This window comes from Oncorhynchus keta, unplaced genomic scaffold (genome assembly GCF_023373465.1).
Source record: "Oncorhynchus keta strain PuntledgeMale-10-30-2019 unplaced genomic scaffold, Oket_V2 Un_contig_7008_pilon_pilon, whole genome shotgun sequence".
Taxonomy (NCBI): Eukaryota; Metazoa; Chordata; class Actinopteri; order Salmoniformes; family Salmonidae; genus Oncorhynchus; species Oncorhynchus keta.
Window position 1 is genome coordinate 10001 of NW_026289199.1, and position 6501 is coordinate 16501.

A 6501-nucleotide genomic window follows, 5' to 3' on the forward strand; every position below is an offset into this window, starting at 1 on the left:
GTGTACTGCATGTTGTGTGTCAGTGTGTACTGCATACTGTATGTTGTGTGTCAGTGTGTACTGCATACAGTATGTTGTGTGTCAGTGTGTCAGTGTGTACTGCATGTTGTGTGTCAGTGTGTACTGCATACAGTATGTTGTGTGTCAGTGTGTCAGTGTGTACTGCATGTTGTGTGTCAGTGTGTACTGCATACAGTATGTTGTGTGTACTGCATACAGTATGTTGTGTGGTCTGCATATAGCTAGTGTGTGGTTAGCAGTTAATGTGTGTGTGTGAAGCGTTGTAGAGCCTCATTGACCCTTCCCCTTTCAGTTTGACCTTTCACTACATTCACAAGAGATTTGAGTTTGACCTTTCACCAGCGGTCAGGGTTTGAGGCGATACTGTATTACAGTACAGAATGCAGTGGGTTTATTAATACACCACTCACAACATTCATGCCATTTGAATGACATTAGCTAGTTGATAGACGACAAGTGGTCCTTGAGTTGGTCTCGCAGTCCGGGAGTCTTGTCTGTTCCGTGACTCTCCTTATCTGGCCGGGTGGGGGGGGGCACTCATTCTAGACACTGATCATACAAAACATTACGAACACCTACTCTTTCCATGAGTGAATCCAGGTCACAGTTAAGATCCCTTATTGACGTCACCTATTAAATCCACTTCAGAGAGAGGGGGAGGAGACGGGTTAAAGAAGGATTTTGAGACATGGATTGTGTACGTGTGCCATTCAGAGGGTGAATGAGCAGAGAGAAAATATTTAAGGTCCTTTGAACGGGGTAGGATAGAAGGTGCCAGGTGCACCAGTTTGTGTCAAGAACTGCAACTCTGCTGGGTTTTTAACACTCAACCGTTTCCTGTGTGTATCAATGGTCCACCACCCAAAGGACATCCAGCCAACTGGACAACTGTGGGAAGTGTTGGAGTCAACATGGGTCAGCTTCCCATCCTACTAAACTACACTGTAGTAGTTACAGATGCCTTCATCCTACTAAACTACACTGTAGTAGTTACAGATGCCTCCATCCTACTAAACTACACTGTAGTAGTTACAGATCAGTGGAGCCTCCATCCTACTAAACTACACTGTAGTAGTTACAGATGCCTCCATCCTACTAAACTACACTGTAGTAGTTACAGATGCCTCCATCCTACTAAACTACACTGTAGTAGTTACAGATCAGTGGAGCCTCCATCCTACTAAACTACACTGTAGTAGTTACAGATGCCTCCATCCTACTAAACTACACTGTAGTAGTTACAGATGCCTCCATCCTACTAAACTACACTGTAGTAGTTACAGATCAGTGGAGCCTCCATCCTACTAAACTACACTGTAGTAGTTACAGATCAGTGGAGCCTCCATCCTACTAAACTACACTGTAGTAGTTACAGATGCCTCCATCCTACTAAACTACACTGTAGTAGTTACAGATCAGTGGAGCCTCCATCCTACTAAACTACACTGTAGTAGTTACAGATGCCTCCATCCTACTAAACTACACTGTAGTAGTTACAGATCAGTGGAGCCTCCATCCTACTAAACTACACTGTAGTAGTTACAGATCAGTGGAGCCTCCATCCTACTAAACTACACTGTAGTAGTTACAGATGCCTCCATCCTACTAAACTACACTGTAGTAGTTACAGATCAGTGGACCTCCATCCTACTAAACTACACTGTAGTAGTTACAGATCAGTGGAGCCTCCATCCTACTAAACTACACTGTAGTAGTTACAGACCCATACAGCCTCCATCCTACTAAACTACACTGTAGTAGTTACAGACCCATACAGCCTCCATCCTACTAAACTACACTGTAGTAGTTACAGATGCCTCCATCCTACTAAACTACACTGTAGTAGTTACAGATCAGTGGAGCCTCCATCCTACTAAACTACACTGTAGTAGTTACAGATCAGTGGACCTCCATCCTACTAAACTACACTGTAGTAGTTAGACCCATACAGCCTCCATCCTACTAAACTACACTGTAGTAGTTACAGATGCCTCCATCCTACTAAACTACACTGTAGCAGTTACAGATGCCTCCATCCTACTAAACTACACTGTAGTAGTTACAGATGCCTCCATCCTACTAAACTACACTGTAGTAGTTACAGATCAGTGGAGCCTCCATCCTACTAAACTACACTGTAGTAGTTACAGATGCCTCCATCCTACTAAACTACACTGTAGTAGTTACAGATGCCTCCATCCTACTAAACTACACTGTAGTAGTTACAGATCAGTGGAGCCTCCATCCTACTAAACTACACTGTAGTAGTTACAGATGCCTCCATCCTACTAAACTACACTGTAGTAGTTACAGATGCCTCCATCCTACTAAACTACACTGTAGTAGTTACAGATCAGTGGAGCCTCCATCCTACTAAACTACACTGTAGTAGTTACAGATGCCTCCATCCTACTAAACTACACTGTAGTAGTTACAGATGCCTCCATCCTACTAAACTACACTGTAGTAGTTACAGATCAGTGGAGCCTCCATCCTACTAAACTACACTGTAGTAGTTACAGATGCCTCCATCCTACTAAACTACACTGTAGTAGTTACAGATGCCTCCATCCTACTAAACTACACTGTAGTAGTTACAGATCAGTGGAGCCTCCATCCTACTAAACTACACTGTAGTAGTTACAGATGCCTCCATCCTACTAAACTACACTGTAGTAGTTACAGATGCCTCCATCCTACTAAACTACACTGTAGTAGTTACAGATCAGTGGAGCCTCCATCCTACTAAACTACACTGTAGTAGTTAGATGCCTCCATCCTACTAAACTACACTGTAGTAGTTACAGATGCCTCCATCCTACTAAACTACACTGTAGTAGTTACAGATCAGTGGAGCCTCCATCCTACTAAACTACACTGTAGTAGTTACAGATCAGTGGAGCCTCCATCCTACTAAACTACACTGTAGTAGTTACAGATGCCTCCATCCTACTAAACTACACTGTAGTAGTTACAGATCAGTGGAGCCTCCATCCTACTAAACTACACTGTAGTAGTTACAGATGCCTCCATCCTACTAAACTACACTGTAGTAGTTACAGATCAGTGGAGCCTCCATCCTACTAAACTACACTGTAGTAGTTACAGATCAGTGGAGCCTCCATCCTACTAAACTACACTGTAGTAGTTACAGATGCCTCCATCCTACTAAACTACACTGTAGTAGTTACAGATCAGTGGAGCCTCCATCCTACTAAACTACACTGTAGTAGTTACAGATCAGTGGAGCCTCCATCCTACTAAACTACACTGTAGTAGTTACAGATGCCTCCATCCTACTAAACTACACTGTAGTAGTTACAGATCAGTGGAGCCTCCATCCTACTAAACTACACTGTAGTAGTTACAGATCAGTGGACCTCCATCCTACTAAACTACACTGTAGTAGTTAGACCCATACAGCCTCCATCCTACTAAACTACACTGTAGTAGTTACAGATGCCTCCATCCTACTAAACTACACTGTAGCAGTTACAGATGCCTCCATCCTACTAAACTACACTGTAGTAGTTACAGATGCCTCCATCCTACTAAACTACACTGTAGTAGTTACAGATGCCTTCATCCTACTAAACTACACTGTAGTAGTTACAGATGCCTCCATCCTACTAAACTACACTGTAGTAGTTACAGATGCCTCCATCCTACTAAACTACACTGTAGTAGTTACAGATCAGTGGAGCCTCCATCCTACTAAACTACACTGTAGTAGTTACAGATCAGTGGAGCCTCCATCCTACTAAACTACACTGTAGTAGTTACAGATGCCTCCATCCTACTAAACTACACTGTAGCAGTTACAGATCAGTGGAGCCTCCATCCTACTAAACTACACTGTAGTAGTTACAGATGCCTCCATCCTACTAAACTACACTGTAGTAGTTACAGATCAGTGGAGCCTCCATCCTACTAAACTACACTGTAGTAGATACAGATGCCTCCATCCTACTAAACTACACTGTAGTAGTTACAGATCAGTGGAGCCTCCATCCTACTAAACTACACTGTAGTAGTTACAGATGCCTCCATCCTACTAAACTACACTGTAGTAGTTACAGATCAGTGGAGCCTCCATCCTACTAAACTACACTGTAGTAGTTACAGATCAGTGGACCTCCATCCTACTAAACTACACTGTAGTAGTTACAGATGCCTCCATCCTACTAAACTACACTGTAGTAGTTACAGATCAGTGGAGCCTCCATCCTACTAAACTACACTGTAGTAGTTACAGATGCCTCCATCCTACTAAACTACACTGTAGCAGTTACAGATCCATACAGCCTCCATCCTACTAAACTACACTGTAGTAGTTACAGATGCCTCCATCCTACTAAACTACACTGTAGCAGTTACAGATGCCTCCATCCTACTAAACTACACTGTAGTAGTTACAGATCAGTGGAGCCTCCATCCTACTAAACTACACTGTAGTAGATACAGATGCCTCCATCCTACTAAACTACACTGTAGTAGTTACAGATGCCTCCATCCTACTAAACTACACTGTAATAGTTAGACCCATACAGCCTCCATCCTACTAAACTACACTGTAGTAGATACAGATGCCTCCATCCTACTAAACTACACTGTAGTAGTTACAGATGCCTCCATCCTACTAAACTACACTGTAGTAGTTACAGATCAGTGGAGCCTCCATCCTACTAAACTACACTGTAGCAGTTAGACCCATAGACTATGGAGCATGTTTTTTTAATCCATTTTGAATTCGGGGCCTAACAACAAAAGGTGGAAAAGGTCAAAGGGTATGAATAGTTCCTGAAGGCTCGGATTAGTACAGGTGGTCTCCTCTCCTTCTGTTGTCCGTAAACATGCGGCGTAACGTGGCGATATGACCGTGTGGGAACACTGATCCTATCAAGGTATGGAGCCATTTAACCTTTGTGGGGGTGGGGGGGGATCTTTCATATCAGAGAGAAATGAAGGGCTTCCGACCCCGTATTGCAGTGTTCAGATTGAGCGTCGGGGGCTCTTAACAAAAACACCCCAACAGCCGACGCCTTAGTCCAATGACCTGTGTGATCTAAACGGAACTGAGAGTCGTGATCAAGGGCTATTCAGGCTCCAGCTTGTACAACCGATGAACCAGTGTCCCCCAACCAAAAGTAGTCATACTGTCAAGTCGGCTACAAACAGACAGACTAACAAGAATAAGAGGCAGGGGTTTTGGTAGGGAATATGTCAAAAACGTTCAGTTTTAAAAAGGTAGATGCATTGCTAACAGTTGCAATATGTAAGAAATTGGGCTCCCGTTTCCTTATTCCCAAATGCTATGATGAACTTATACAGTAGCCCATATATACACATATATCCATAGAACATAAGCAAAGTGCGTCGGTCTCGGCTACAGTCCAAAGCAACTGCCTCGTTTCCTTGATAACCACAACACGAGCTTTCCCAAGTGTTTACATTACACTAAATGTTTTAAGAAGAGAACAGTTTTTAAAAAACCTGACGGTACCTGATTGGGGGGGGCTCGCTGGCTGGCTGTCCTTCTGGAAAGTGCTAACTCTGTTCTCCAGTCGGAGTTTTATAGACTGCCAGTGGCGACCGCTGCCCAATAAGGGCTTAGGGACCAGAGACAAACTACCAGACACAATCAGAAACGGAAAAACTGAAAGTATGGTCACGTCTCTGTATAAAGGGTTTTTATATATAGAATACATACGACTCATCAACATGTAAAATCACTAAAGGATATAAACAGTATGAAATACAATTTTGGTTACTTTGGAATGTTTTCTAGATTTCGCTGTTTTAGATGGTAACATGTTGGCCTACTGTGAACTTACAGTGGGGTGACTAGGAACACATGAACTGACCAGAGAGAATAGTGGGGTGTCTAGGAACACATGAACTGACCAGAGAGAATAGTGGGGTGTCTAGGAACACATGAACTGACCAGAGAGAATAGTGGGGTGACTAGGAACACATGAACTGACCAGAGAGAACAGTGGGAACACATGAACTGACCAGAGAGAACAGTGGGGTGACTAGGAACACATGAACTGACCAGAGAGAATAGTGGGAACACATGAACTGACCAGAGAGAATAGTGGGGTGTCTAGGAACACATGAACTGACCAGAGAGAATAGTGGGGTGTCTAGGAACACATGAACTGACCAGAGAGAATAGTGGGGTGACTAGGAACACATGAACTGACCAGAGAGAATAGTGGGGTGACTAGGAACACATGAACTGACCAGAGAGAATAGTGGGGTGTCTAGGAACACATGAACTGACCAGAGAGAATAGTGGGGTGTCTAGGAACACATGAACTGACCAGAGAGAATAGTGGGGTGACTAGGAACACATGAACTGACCAGAGAGAATAGTGGGGTGTCTAGGAACACATTAACTGACCAGAGAGAACAGTGGGGTGACTAGGAACACATGAACTGACCAGAGAGAATAGTGGGGTGTCTAGGAACACATGA

General features: G+C 43.5%; 1 protein-coding gene across 1 annotated transcript in view; it reads right to left on the reverse strand.

The window, feature by feature from the left end:
* LOC127926154 (beta-enolase-like) overlaps positions 1-5635 on the reverse strand; it is a 10462-nt gene extending 4827 nt beyond the window's left edge. Inside the window, exon 1 of the mRNA XM_052511614.1 lies at positions 5525-5635. The gene's annotated coding sequence lies outside the window, so the exon portion shown is untranslated. The remainder of the gene's footprint in view (positions 1-5524) is intronic.
* Positions 5636-6501: the final 866 nt, after the last annotated feature.